Source organism: Camelus bactrianus, chromosome 8 (genome assembly GCF_048773025.1).
Source record: "Camelus bactrianus isolate YW-2024 breed Bactrian camel chromosome 8, ASM4877302v1, whole genome shotgun sequence".
Classification (NCBI taxonomy): Eukaryota; Metazoa; Chordata; class Mammalia; order Artiodactyla; family Camelidae; genus Camelus; species Camelus bactrianus.
This window is the reverse complement of record NC_133546.1, coordinates 45,497,421-45,512,372: the sequence shown is the minus strand read 5'-3', so window position 1 is coordinate 45,512,372 and position 14,952 is coordinate 45,497,421. Positions and strand designations below refer to the sequence as shown.

Here is a 14,952-nt window from a genome sequence, read left to right as displayed (position 1 = left end):
CTTGAATCCTGAATGTGACCCAGCACTGATTTGTCTCCTAACTTTGTGTCATCTTTGAATTTGAGGGCTAGGTCATTATATCTTCATTTGGTGTCAAATATATTAACATATTGTTCTCAAAGCTTAAAAAGGTGTGCATAAATCTAATTAGTTAAAATTCTTAAAAGCCAGCTCTGTGAAATGTAAAGGCTTTTAGATTTATATGGAAAGGAATTTCTTTCCTCTGACACTTCAGCTTTGGGCCTTTTGTAAGAAAGCTGCTGCTGCTGGTAGGTTTTGGAAGAGTGCTATTTATTAGCAGAGGCAGGTTGACCCCAGAGTGCAGGCAGGGCAGAGCTCTAGCTGGGCCTGAGGAGGTTGGAGACCCAGGAGGAGCAGGTTGTTGGTTGCTCCAGGAGGCTTCAGTACTTCAAATTAGAGAGAGATTTGTGTTTTGATTTTCTGTTGCCTGGCTGCGATAAATGGGAGCACAGCTTTCACTTGTCTATAGTGTTATGGTGGTTTTAATGAGGGTGACATCCTGGTGGTTTGGGGTCACTTAGCTTCAGATCCTGTCTTGTCCATTCACGTAAGTTTTCTAACATTTTAAAGTATTTTAGTTTCCTTATTTGTAAGAAATAACAATATCTACCTTAGGTTTTTTTGAGAAGTTAGATAATATATAGAATGTGCTGTCTGTACACTGGGCATATGCTAGGCATTTGTTAGTGTTTTCTTTTTCTTTACCTTTCAGAATTCTGTCATGCATAAATTTTCAAATGAATCCAAGTTTTGCAGAGAAAAACCTTAAGTTGTTAAAATGAACATAAAGCATATAGCTTTTCTGGGTTGCATGAATACCTCTTGTGGTCTCTTGATTTTATATAACATCCTTAATTCTACTGAAGTAAACATACATAATGCCTTGAAGTTTTCAGAGTTATCACAAATTGTATTGAATATATTTGAATGTACAACTTTTTAGGAAGACATAATGGGAAAAGGTGGCTTTCTTTACCTTGGAAACTTTAAATTTTTATGGTCATGTGTTATCTTGCATGTCTTCAGTTCTTTCCTTTAATCATAGGATATTTTTGAGCTGAGAAATCTTTACAGAATGTTTTTGAGCTGAACCCCATTTAACTGACAAGTTGTATGTGAAATTTCTGCACATTAAACCACATCTTTACTGATTTTAAGTGTGAAATTGGAGATGGGTTCTCAAAAAATATTTAACTTCAAGTATTAAAACAAAAAACCTTAAGGTTGAAGCGAACTTTTAAAATAACATTTTTGAAAGGGAAAATGCTTACTTTCTGTTGAAACAGTCTGGTCCATCATTTTGTTTAACTCTCTAAAGTATGTCTTCAAGATATTTTTAACTACTTTTGTGTAGAATCAGAAATCCATTCCAATTTAATGCACCAAAGAATGCAAAGGCAACACATCCCCTTTGTTACTGTCACTCCAGCTCTATGGAAATAGTATCAACACAGTTAAGCTTGATGAGATATGTATTAGGAATCTCCAGAGAAATGGAACTAATAGAATATATATACACTTAGAAAGAGATTTATTATAAGGAATTGGCTCATGCAGTTTTGGAGGTTGGCAGGTCCCAAGATCTGTACTCAGCAAGCTGGAGACCCAGAGACCTAGGAAAGTTGGTGGTATTGTTCCAGTCTGAGTCCAAAGGCCTGAGAACCAGGAGAGCCAATAGTGTAGTTCTAGTCCAAATACTGGTAGACTTAAGACCCAGGAAGAACTGATTTTTCAGTTTGAATACAAAGACAGGAGAAAATCAATATTCTGGCTTAAAGGCAGGAGGCGTTCCTTCTTACCCACAGGAAGGTCAGCCTTTTGTTCTATTGAGGCCTTCAACTGATTGAGCGAGGCCCACTCACATAAGAGAGAATAGTCTTCTTTACTCAGTTCACTGCCTCAGATGTTAATCTCATCCAGAAATAACCTCACAGACACATCCAGAATAATGTTTGACCAAGTGTATAGGTACTCCATGGCTCAGTCAAGTTGATACGTAAAATTAACCATTAGAGCATGTGTTAAGAGTATTGTTTTCCTCTGTTAAGTGATCCATACTAAGCTTCTTTTGTTTTACTATGAAGACAATAAAATCTTGAGGTTATGTTGACTTAAAAAAAAAAAAAAGGAGGGGAGATTGGCATAATGACAGATACAGTCAAAGTCTGGGGAAACTCATTTTTCCTGGGGGAAAAAATAGATATAATTGTTAAAGGACTATCCAGAAGGTTATAAAAGATTATTCAGATGCTAGACATCATGATATTGACTAAATCTTAAAGCAAATGGGCTGTGGAGTATAGTGGGATCATCCTAAAACTTAGTTTAGGAGAAAGTAGTGAAATAAAGTACAAAATTGAAATACTAGAACAGTGCAGACTTTTTGTGCTTCTAAAATCTTCCATTTATGTTTGTAGTTTAGTGTGTGAATCTTCAGAATGGCATTTTCCCACTGTCCATTTGGAGTACAATAAGACAAATTAATACAAATCAAAATAATATGGCAGCAGCATCACATAATTTGTATACACTGATGTGGTAACAGATTTAATTTAGTGCAGCTTTTGAGAAGTCTTTTGTGTTTCAATTTATACAGCTGCTCTCCAGGCCTAAGCTGGCCAATCTTTCAGCCTTGAGCGTCTTGCCTGACTGATTCTTTTTCTCTTTTTAAAAAAAAGACTTTATTATTATTTTTTAGAGGAGTTTTTGGGTTACAGCAAAATTGGGAGGAAGGTATAGAGATTTCCCACATACCTTTTACCATCATACATGCCCAGTTACCAATATCCCTTACCAGAGTGGTACAGTAGTTACAGTTGGTGAGCCTGCATTGACACAGCATAATCAGGATGTCTTGGTGGCTTCCAGGTTTTGGCCATTGTGAATAAAACTGCTATAAATATGTATGTGCAGGTTTTTGTGTGGCCATTAAGTTTTTAGCTCCTTTGGGTAGATACCAAGGAGCATGATTGTTGGATTGTATGGTAAGAGTATGTTTAGTTTTGTAAGAAACTCCCAAATTGTCTTCCAAAGTGGCTGTGCCATTTTGCATTCCCACCAGGAGTGAGAGGTCCTATTGCTCCACATACTGGCCAACATTTGTAAGTGTTCTGGATTTTGGCCATTCTGACAGGTGTGTGGTGGTATTTCACTGTTCTTTTAATTTGCATTTTCCCGATGACGTATGATGTGGAGATCTTTTCATATGCTTCTTCGCTATCTGTGTATCTCCGTTGGTGAGGTATCTGTTAAAGTCTTTGGCCCAGTTTTTAATCAGATTGTTTTCTTGTTGTGAGTTTTGTGTATTTTGAAAGAGTTCTTTGTATATTTTGGATAACAGTCCTTTATCAGATGGGTCTTTTTCAAATATTTTCTCCCAATATGTAGCTTATCTTCTGATTAGACCATGGCATTGTCTTTTGCCGAACTAAAGTTTTAAATTTTAATGAAGTCTAGTTTATCAATTTTTTCTTTCATAGATTGTGCCTTTGGTGTTATATCTAAAAAGTCGTCATTACTTTGTGGTTGCCAGGTGGGGAGGGGGATGGGAAGGGACAGACTGGGAGATTGAAATTTGTAGATACTGACAGGTATATATAGAATAGATAAACAAGATTATACTGTATAGCACAGGGAAATATATACAAGATCTTGTGGTAGCTCACGGTGAGAAGGTATGCGACGAATATATGTATGTCCATGTATAACTGAAAAATTTTGCTCTACACTGGAAATTGACACAACATTGTAAACTGACTATAACTCAATAAAACAAAATTAAAAATAAATAAATAAATAAATAAATAAATAAATAAAAGTGAGAAAAAAAAAGTCATCATTATACCCAAGATTGTCTAGGTTTCTCCTATGTTATCTTCTAGGAGTTTTATAGTTTTGTGTTTTATAATTAGGCCTATGATCCATTGAGTTAATTTTTGTGAAGGTTTTAAGGTCTGTGTCTAGATTGATTTTTTTGCATGTGAATGTCCAGTTGTTCCAGCACCATTTGTTGGAAAGACTATCTTTGCTCCATTGTATTGCCTTTACTCCTTTGTCCAAATTCAGTTGACTATATTTATGTAGATCTGTTTCTGGATTCTCTATTATGTTCTGTTGATCTATCTATCTATTCTTTTGGCAATACCACACTGTCTTGATAATTGTAACTTTATAGTAGATCTTGCAGTTGGGTAGTGTCAGTCCTCCAATTTTGTTCTCCTTCAGTATTGTGTTGGTTTTTTGGGGTCTTTTGCTTCTTCATTAAACTTCAGAATTATTTTGTCGATATCCACAAAATAACTTGCTAAGATTTTGATTGGGATTCTGTTGAATCTATAGCTCAAGTTGGGAAGAACTTATATTTTGACAATATTGAGTCTTCCTATCCATAAACATGGAATATCTCTTCATTTTAAAGTTTTCCTTTGATTTTGTTCATCAGAGTTTTGTAACTTCTTTCATATAGATCTTGTACATATTTTGTTAGATTTATACCTAAATGTTTCATTTTTGGAGAGATGCTAATATAAGTGGTATTATGTTTTTAACTTCACATTCCAGTTGTTCATTGCAGGCAGATATAAAAGTGATTGACTTTTGTGTATTTACCTTGTATCCTGCAACCTTACTATAATTGCTTATTAGTCCCAGGAGTTATTTTGTGGATTATTTTGGATTTTCTATATAGATGATCATTTGATTTGCTAACATAGACAGTTTTATTTCTTACTTACCAATCTGTGTACCTTTTATTTCCTTTTCGTGTCTTATGGCGTTAGCTAGTACTATGTTGACAAGGAGTGAGGAGAGGGGACATCCTCACCGTGTTCTTGATCTTAGTGGAAAACTTCTAGTTTCTTACCATTAAGTATGATGTTAGCTGTAAGTTTTTTGTAGATACTCTTTATCAAGATGAGACTGTTTACTCTATTCCTAGTTTACTGAGGGTTTTTGTGATGAACGGGTGTTAGATTTTGTCAAATGTTTTTTCTACATTTATTGATATGATCATGTGATTTTTTTTTCTTTAGTCTGTTAATATCATGGATTACATTAATTGATTTTTAAATGTTGAACCAGCTTTGCATTCCTGGGATAAACCTCACTTGTTTATAGGGTATAATTATTTTTATAAATTATTAGATTTGATTTGCTGAAATTTTGTTGGTGATTTTTGCATCCATGTTCATGAGAGATATTGGTATAGTTTTCTTTTCTTGTAATGTCTCTTTATTTTGGTACTAGGGTTATGCTGGCCTCATAAAATGAGTTGGGAAGTATTCCTTCTGCTTCTAATCCTCTGAAAGAGATCGTAGAGAATTAGTATAATTTCTTTTTCAAATGTTTGGTAGAATTCACTAGTAAACCTATCTCTGCCTGATGCTTTCTGTTTTGGAGATTATTAATTATTGATTCACTTTCTTTAATAGACATAGGTCTATTCAGATTGCGTGTTTCTTCTTGCATGAATTTTAGCAAATTATGTCTTTCAGGGAATTTGTCCATTTTTTCTAGGTTATCAAATTTGTGGGTTGAGTCGTTCATAATATTCTTTTATTATACTTTTAATGTCCATGAGATCACTTTAGTGTTATTCCTCTTTCATTTCTGATATTAGTTATTTGTGTCCTCTTTTTTTCCTAGTTAGATTGGCTAGAGGCTTATTGATTTCATTGATTTTTTTCAAAGAGCGAGTGTTTGGTTTCATTGATTTTCTCTGTTGATTTCCTGTTTTCAATTCTATTTATTTCTGCTCTAATTCTTATTTCTTTTCTTATGCTTACCTTTATTTATTTATTTTTAAATTTCTTTTATTTCTTTTTATTTTTTGAAGAGTGACTTTATTTAGGTTTGTTTTTTTTTTTTTTTTTTTTTTTTTTTTTTTTGAGGGAGGAGGTAATTAGGTTTATTTGTTTCTTTATTTTTAGACGAGATCCTGGGGGTTGAACCCAAAACCTCCTGCATGCTAAGCATGCGCTCTACCACTGCACTGTAACCTCCCCCCTCTTGTGCTTTTAATATGCTCTTTTTTTTGCTAAGGTTTCCTAAGGTGGAAACTTAGATGACTGATTTTAGATCTTTCTTCTTTTCTAATACATGCATTCATTGCTATAAATTTCCTTTTAAGCACTGCTCTTGCACTCTACAAATTTTCATAAATTGTGTTTCCATTTTCATTTAGTTCAAAATATTTTTACACTTACCTTGAAGTTTCTTCTTTGACCCATATGTTATTTAGGAGTGTATTGTTTAATCTCTGCATATTTTAGAATGTTCTACTTATCTTTCTGTTATTGACTTTTAGTTTAATTCCATTGTGGTCTGATTGTATGATTTCTCTTTTAACTTTGTTAATATATGTTTTAGGCACACAATGTGGTCTATCTTGGTGAATGTCTTATGTGAGCTTGAGAAGAATGTGTGATCTGCTGTTGTTGGTTGAAGTATTCCATAGGTGTCAATTATAGCTAGTTGACTGATGGTGTTGTTGAGTTCAACTGAGTCCTTACTGCCTGCTGGATCTGTCCATTTCTGCTAGAGGGGCATTGAAATCTCCAACTATGATAGTGGATTCCTCTGTTTTTCCTTACAGTTCTATCAGTTTTTGCCTCATGTAGTTTAGTTTGATGGTCTGTTGTAGGTGCATATGCATTAAGGATTATTATGTCTTCTTAGAGAATTGACTCTTAACAGTATGTAATGCCTTTCTGTATATCTGATAACTTTCCTTGCTTTGAAGTCTGGTCTGTCTGAAATGAATACAGCTACTCTTGCTTTTTCTTGATTAATGTTAGCATGGTATATATTTCTCCATCCATTTACTTTTAATAAATATGTTTCTTTGTATTTAAAGTAGGTTTCTTCTAGTTGACATATTGTTGAGTCTTGTGTTTTGATCCATTCTGACAATCTGTCTTTTAATTGATTCATTTATACCATTGACTAAATGATTATTGATATATTTGGATTCATATCTACCATATTTGTAACTGTTTTTTTCATATTTTTTGTGTGTGTTTGGGGGGGAGCATAATTAGGTTTATTTATTTATGTAGTGGAGGTACTGGGGCTTGAACCCAGGACCTTGTGCATGCTAGTAGCATGCACTCTTCCACTGAGCTGTACCTTCCCCCTCTTCTGTTTCATATTTTTGTCCTTCACTCTTTTTCTGTGTTCTGTGGTTTTAATTGAGTATTTTATTTTACTCCATTTTCTGTCCTTTCTTAGCATAGGAGTTATACTTTTCTCCCCACTTTTTTCAGTGGTTGCCCTAGAGTTTGCGATATACATTACAGCTGATCCAAGTTCACTTTCAAATAACACTACACTACTTCATGGATAGTGTTAAGTACTTTATAATAAAATAATCATAATCCCTCCCTCCTGTCCCTTATATGATTGCTGTCAATCATTTCACATAAATATAAGCATGCATAAACATGTATTTACATATGTATATATGTTTGAATACATTATTATTATTATCATTTTGAATAAACTGTCATTCATTAGATCAGTTAAGAATAAGAAAAAGAAAAGTTTTTCTTTTAACCTTCACTTATTCCTCTTTAAACTTTCTTCTTTTATGGAGATCTGAGTTTCTGACCTGCATTATTTTCATTCTCTCTAAAGAACTTCTTTTAACATTTCTTGCAAGGCAGATCTACTGGCAAACATTCCTTCAGTTTTTGTTTGCCTGAGAAATCTTTATTTCTCTTTTACTTTTGAAGGATAATTTTGCAGGGTTCAGATTTCTAGATTGGTAGATTTTTTTTCTCTCAACATTTCAAATATTTTACTCTACTCTCTTATTGCTAGCATGGTTTCTGAGAAGTTGGATGTATTTCTACCTTTTTTCCCTATAGCTAAGGCATTTTTCCTCTCTGGCTTCTTTCAGAATTTTTTCTTTATTTTTGATTTTCTATTTTGAAGATGATATGCCTCAGTTTAATTTTCTTCACATTTATCCTATTTGGTGTTCTCTGATCTTCCTGGATCTGTGGTTTGTTGTCTGTCATTAGTTCGGGGAAATCCTGTCATTATTGTTTCCAATATTTATTCTATTTCTTCCTGTCTTTATTCTCCTTCTGGTATGCCGATGATATGTATGCTATATCCTTTGTAGTTGTCCCACAGTCCTTGGATATTCTGTTCTTTTTTTTTTTTTTTCTTCAGTCTTTGTTTCTTTGCCTTATGGTTCTGGAGATTTCTGTTGATACATCCTCAAGCTCACAGATTTCTTCTTCAGTTTTGCCCAGTCTGCTAATGAGCCCATCAAAGGCATTCCTCATTTCTGTTACAGAATTTTGATCTCCAGCATTTCTTTGGTTCTTTCTTAGAATTTCCATTTCTCTGCTTACATTGCCCATATGTTCTTGCATGCTGTCCTCTTTGTATGTTAGAGCCCTTAACATATTAATCATAGTTATTTTAAATTTCCAGTCTAATAATTTCAACATTCCTGCCATGTCTGGTTCTGATGCTTGCTCTGTATATTCAAATTGTGATTTTTGCCTTTTAGTTTACCTCATAATTTTTTTCTTGATGGCCAGACATGATGTACTGAGTAAGGACACTGCTGTAAATAGGACTATTGTGATGTGGTTGTGAGGTATGTGGGGAGAGGAAGCATTCTATAGTCTTAGGGTTAGGTTTTGGTCTTTTAGGGAGCTGATGTCTCTGGATTGTGGACTTCACAAATGTTTGTCAGTTTTTTTCTCCCCTCTGTGGTTGGGGAGGATGGCTAGAGTGGGTTGGAGTTGCGTATTTCCTTTTTCCCCGTATGCAAGGCTAGAGTTGAGTAGAGTTGGGTGTTTCCCTTTCCCCAGGTCAGTTAGGCACTGATAATACCCCAGCAGGTTATGTTCTGGTTTGCTAGTTTCCCTTGAGGGAAGGCCTTGTTAGGAAGAGCAGAGTACTCTGGCATATTTTAAAATGGTTCCTTTTTCCCACCCCATGCCAAAGGCACAAGCGTTTCCCTGTGTTTACAATGAGAACTTGGTCAAGCTCCTGGAGGTAAAACTCATAAGAAGTGTAGGGGCCCCTGTTATGGTTGGGTCCCTCTGGAATTTTTAACTCTCAGAGTTGTCCCCATTGAGTCTCCAACAGTTCATCAATTACAGTTCAGGTTTTCCTACACTGGCACTGTGATGGTTTCCACTTTTGAGCCTCTGCCTCTGTAAGCTGTCACTCCCTATATTTGCCTGTCTTTCTCTTCAATCTTGGGGGCAGCAGTTTGCCCTGTGTCCTTCCTTCTTTAATGGGTCTGAGAAGAGACGTTAATTTTTCAGTCTGTTCAGTTTTTACTCGTTGTTAGGATAGTGTGACAACTTACAAGCTCCTTACATGTGGTACTGGATAAACCACAATTCTCTTTATATGTCTCCTGACTACCTGAAGTGATTCCTCATTTTCAGTGTGCCTTTGTTTTCTTTTTTGAGAAATGTGAATGAAGTGTATACTACTAAATAAAGATGTAGGTTAATAAAAATAAAAGTGGAAGCAGAGGCTTTTAAGCCTCTCCAAAGGCAGATGCCAATAGAAACAACATAATCTGCCCACAGTTGTGATGTTTCCCATGAATAACTTTTAAAAATTAGGTATTTCACCATTGTAAACAGGAGTATGAAGACTGAGTAGTAGCTGCTGGATATGGCAACAACAGGCCTTGGGTGAACTTGGCAGAAGCCATCTCAGTGGACGCTTGATCACAGTGGATTGATAACTACTTTTTTTTACTGAGGTATAGTCAGTTTACAATGTTGTGTCAATTTCTGGTGCACAGCACAATGCTTCAGTCATACATGGATATACATATATTCATTTTCATATTCTTTTTCACCATAAGCTACTACAAGATGTTGAATATATTTCCCTGTGCTATACAGTATAAACTTGTTTATCTATTTGATATATACCAGTCAGTGTCTGCAAATCTTGAACTCCCAGTCTATTCCTTCCCACCCCACTCCCCGCTGGCAACCACAAGTCTGTATTCTATGTTTGTGAGTCTTTCTGTTTTATATATAAGTTCATTTGTCTTTTTTTTTTTTTAGATTCCACTTATGAGTGATATCATATGATATTTTTCTTTCTCTTTCTGGCTTACTTCACCTAGAATGACATTCTTCAGGGCCATCCATATTGCTGCAAATGGCATTATTTTATCATTTTTTATGGCTGAGTAGTATTCCATTGTATAAATATACCACAACTTCTTTATCCAGTCATCTGTTGATGGACGTTTAGGTTGTTTCTATGTCTTGACTATTGTAAATAGTACTGCTATGAACATTGGAGTGCAGGTGTCTTTTTGAATTAAGGTTCCCTCTGGATATATGCTCAGGAATGGGAATGCTGGGTCATATGGTAAGTCTTATTTTAGTCTTTTGAGGAATCTCCATACTGTTTTCCACAATGGCTGCACTGATGACAGTGGGTTGAGAAATGAGCAGGATGTTACAAAGTGGCCAGAAAAAGTAAAGGCAAGTCTCAAGTGTTTTGGCTGTGAAGGGAAGGAGGAAGAGCAGGTGTCTTATGGCTGTAGGATCAAGGAGTTTTTGCTGTTATGTTTTTAAGATAGGAGAGGGTTGAGCTGATATGAAAAACTAGTAGAGAGGGGAAGGGAGATGATATAGTATGGAGGTGGTTAATGAAGGGAATGACACCTCTGAAAAGGTAGGGGTTGGTTCAAGAAATATTTGATAAGCACCAATACCATCTGACACTGCTCCTGGGGAATACAGCATTGAATAAAACAGACAAAAATCCCTATCCTCAAAGAGCATCTATTTTGATGGGGACAGACAGAAAACAAAAATGTTAAAAAGTATGATATATGGCATTTAGTATTACTAAATCTAGTTCTTTATATAGATAAATAGATAGATAGATAGATGAACAGATAGATATAGTGAAAAATATGTGTGTATAAAATATAAGAGAACATCATGCATGGAACAATCCTTTTTTCTTACTATCTCATACTTTTGCTAAATCTCTTATTATTTTATGAAACTTGTTTTTCATTTATATATATTTGTGTGTATATTGGGTCATGATGTAAAAAGAGGGTCCAAAAATGAAAGTCACTGATTAGAGGACAAGTGAAGGCATTAATAGTCTTTGAAGGAATGAGAAATACCTTTTTAGCTGTAAAGTAAGGAAAGAGAAAGAGATGGGGGGTAAATACAGGTGAGTCTGAAAATCTGGTGGTAGGGAGCTGAGGGACCTTAAACATTGGGTGAGATTTTTTGGAAGAGAAATTAGGCTGGCAGAGGGTTGGAGGATGAGACTGTCCAGTAGAGAACCTGTGTTCAGAACCTGTGTTCTGATGACTATGAAAGAATGGAAAATGAGACAGGATAAGTAATCCAACTTGACTAAGGGCAGCCCACATTATTGAGTCTACCTTTGCATTTTCCATTCTACCCAGCTTCCTAACATTTCTGTGATTGCCATCCTAACTTGAGTCTTTATTATTTCCACTTAGAATAGTTTCATAACCAGTTTCTCTGTACCCAAATTAATTTTACTTGCTATTATCAATTAATACTGATATGTTACTGCTGCATTTTTTTCCCTTCACCCCCACTTAAATCAACTTTGATAGTTCTTATTATCCATTACATGTGGTAGGTACTCAGTCATTTCTTATATCAAGAAATGCATTTTGGAGAGTAGAGGGAGGGTAGTCTGAAAATACAGGTAGGGTCCTATTATGGATTCCTTGAACCCCAAAGTGAGGACACTGTCTGTGTTGGTGATCCCTGAGAGTAAGTTTCATGATTTGCTCAGAAGACTCGGAGGACTCAGCATATAGTTGTACTCACCACTATGGTTTATTACAGCAAAAGGATACAAAGCACAATCACTAAAGAGAAAAGGTGGGTGGGACAAAATCCAAAGGAAATTAGGCACAAGCTTATAAGCATCTTCTCCCAGTGGAGTCACACAGAACATGCTTAATTCCTTCAGCAACTAACTGTGACAACAGGTGTGAAATGTTGTCTATTAGGAAAGCTTGTTAGAATCCCACTGCCTAAGGTTGAGGGGTGGTCACTTGGGCATGCCCTGCCTAGCATGTGCCAAAATTCCAGACTTGCAGAAGGAAACTAGGTTTCAGGATAAACCACGTTGCTTGTATATGATACAAACATTTAGGCACAGTGACTCATTCTTATAATTTCTGGGAACTATAGGAATCTTCTTGGAATACAAGTTCCCAGCCAAGGGCCCACTTTTGCAAGCAGGCATTTCTAAGGACAGTAGTCCAGGCCTGCTATGTTAACTCTTTTTTGCACCCTATTCTTACTTAATGTAGTCCTGTAAGGCGGGGAAGCGGCCTTAGGGACTGCTTTGGAAATGGGGTGGAATGGAGGTGGGAATGAGGGAGATATGAAGAGGACGGGACTTTGTTTCCCCCTCTTCGCACTTGTCTCTAAAATAAATTTAGGATCCCATGGATATTCTTGTATGTAAAAAAGGTGCTGCTGTTAAAATTGTGTTTGAAAACCACTTGTTTAAACAGTGAGATGAATTTCAAGCAAAATATTGATAAAATCACATTTGGATTTTAGAAAGATCATCCCTGTTGTTGATGGAAAATATTTTAGGGATTGTGGTAGTGTTAAGTTTGAGGTAGGAGGTGATCAGAGGCAGGAAGGCCAAGCCAGAGATAATGAGAGCCCCAGCTGGAGTGGTAGTATGAGGAAGGGGAGGAGAGAGTAGATTAGAGAGAATTTAGGATGTAAAATTGAGTAGCATTGATGATTGATTGGCTGCAGACTGGTTGAGGGCTGGGGAAACTGTTTGTGGGATGGAGCGAAAAGAAATTAGTATTATCTTAGATTTCTTACTTGGTTGACTCCAAACAGGTAAAGGAGGGGCGGGAAAAGACTATTTTCCCAGACTGTGAGGGTCTCACATCCTCCAACACAATGTATAATTAATAATTCTATTTAATTCTGACAGTGTCTTCCTGGAGGTAGCATCAGATCCCACAAGTTAAAGGGCTCAATCCCACAAAACTGGCCCCACTTCGGATTCCAGCTGCATATGAGCTGCCCAGCTATCCAGATTTCTGTATGACTGACTAGAAATTCAAGGGCTCCCACAATCCCCACTCTCAGGTTTGATAATTTGCTAAGTTTGATAATTTACTAGAAATGTCTTGTAGAACTCAGGAAAATATTTATGTTTATCAGTTTATTATAGAGAGTACAACTCAGAAACAGACATGGAAAAGACTCACAGGGCAAGGGATGGGAGCAGGGGTGTGGAGCTTCCATGCCCTCTCTGGGTATGTCACCTTGATTTGTTCACCATCCTGGAAGCTCTCCAAATCTCATTGTTCAGAAGTGTTTATAGAATTTAATCGCCAGCCTCCCCTGCCCTCCCAGGTTGTGGGGTGGGGCTGAAAGTCCCAACTCTCTCAACACCTGGTCTTTCTGCAGACCAGCTCTGTCCTGAGGCTATCTTGGGGCCCTACTCTAAGTTCATTAGCATTAATGTGTGATGGAAAGAGGCTCATTATGACTAACAAAAGACACTGTCACTCAGGAAATTCCAGGAGTTTTATGAGCTCTGTGCCAGGGACTGTGGACAAAGGCCAAATATATTTCTTCTTGTACCACTCTGGTAAACATCTCAAATTGCTGGAAACCTTTACAGAACTCTGAACCTATGCCTCCAGCTTTAGCACTGAGCCCAAGCCTTGTCTTTGGTCTTATGAGGCCTAGGCTTCCAGGAGACCCTTAGTCCAGTTCTCTTTTGCAGGCTGTAAGCCCCCTGTATTAGTTAGGGTACAATTTAGGCCTCTGTAACAAAGAGACCCCAAAATACACTGCTTGAAAAACAAGATAGACGTTTATTTTACATAAAAATCAGGCAGGTGGTCCAGAGCTGGTTTGGCAGCTCAGCGTTGTTGGGGAACTTTGCTCTGCTTTGCTCAGCATTCTGTGTGCTTCTCCTTGCCAGGTTGGCTCCTCCAGCTGCAGTCATGGCACTTTCTTCCCAGTCAGAGGGAGGGGAGGAAAAGGGAGGAGGGGGATTTGCCCTTTCCCTTTAAGAGCTCCGTAGCAGAGCTGCACACATTTCAGCTTGTATCCCATTGGTCATAGGGCTATCCTGGCTGCCAGAGAGGCCAGGATATGGAATATTTCCCTGGGCAGCCTTGTACGCAGCTAAAACCTCTATTCAGAAAGGGAGAGCAGCTGCTAGAGGACATCCCTGCCTTATCCTTAACAGTCATGGTATATTTAAGGATTTCTTCCTCTTAGAAAAAGATGGAAATAATGTCGTGACTTTTAATTATTTTTTTCTAAAGTAAGTGATTTTCATATTATTGAAACAAAGGAAACATGATATTCAGTGAGACAAGAGAAACAATGGCAAAGTACCCTTGCGAAATCTGTGTCTAAAAATGTGCCAGTTTGCTGCTCATTGAACCCAGGTAAGGAATGGAGTTATGCTTGAACCTTATCATGGCCTGTTTTCTTCCTGGAGAGGCTAAAAAAAGTATTAGAACATCTTCCTCCTTTGAAACAGACACTCTTTGTGTCCCAACTCTTTGTGTTCAGTGTAAAGGTGATGGAAAAGGAATCTCATAAGCAGAGGGTGAAGTCAATGTGGTAACATCTGAATGCTGTGTTGTTTTGGATAGCAAGTAAGGAAGTAATAGAAAACCCTTTGAGTCTAGCCTTGGTACTGAAGAGCCAGAGTTAGGCCTAATGCAGAGACAGGCACCACCCCTGCTGTGGGGAAGGATCTGATGAACCAGGTGGCTCATTCAGTGGAGTTCAGTGGAGCAGATAATCTGGAGGGGGTTAGGCTTCCTAGAAGAGGAGTTATAGTGATAGCTTATGAGTTTGGGGTTTATTAAAATGAGCCAGTTATAATAAGTATTTTTATTGTATAAAATGTGTTTTATAT

At 36.8% G+C, this 14,952-nt stretch overlaps 1 protein-coding gene across 8 annotated transcripts in view; it reads left to right on the top strand.

Annotated features, from left to right (window-relative positions):
- AFG1L (AFG1 like ATPase) overlaps positions 1–14,952 on the top strand; it is a 202,560-nt gene that overhangs the window by 25,960 nt on the left and 161,648 nt on the right. For 2 of the 8 annotated variants that reach the window (XM_045524677.2, XM_045524676.2), the window contains exons 2-3: positions 12,994–13,151; positions 14,377–14,473. The exons of 4 other annotated variants lie outside the window; for them this stretch is intronic. The gene's annotated coding sequence lies outside the window, so the exon portion shown is untranslated. Of the gene's footprint in view, positions 1–12,993; positions 13,152–14,059; positions 14,474–14,952 lie in introns of those variants that run through there. 2 more of the 8 variants (XM_074368542.1, XM_045524678.2) reach the window with 2 other exon arrangements.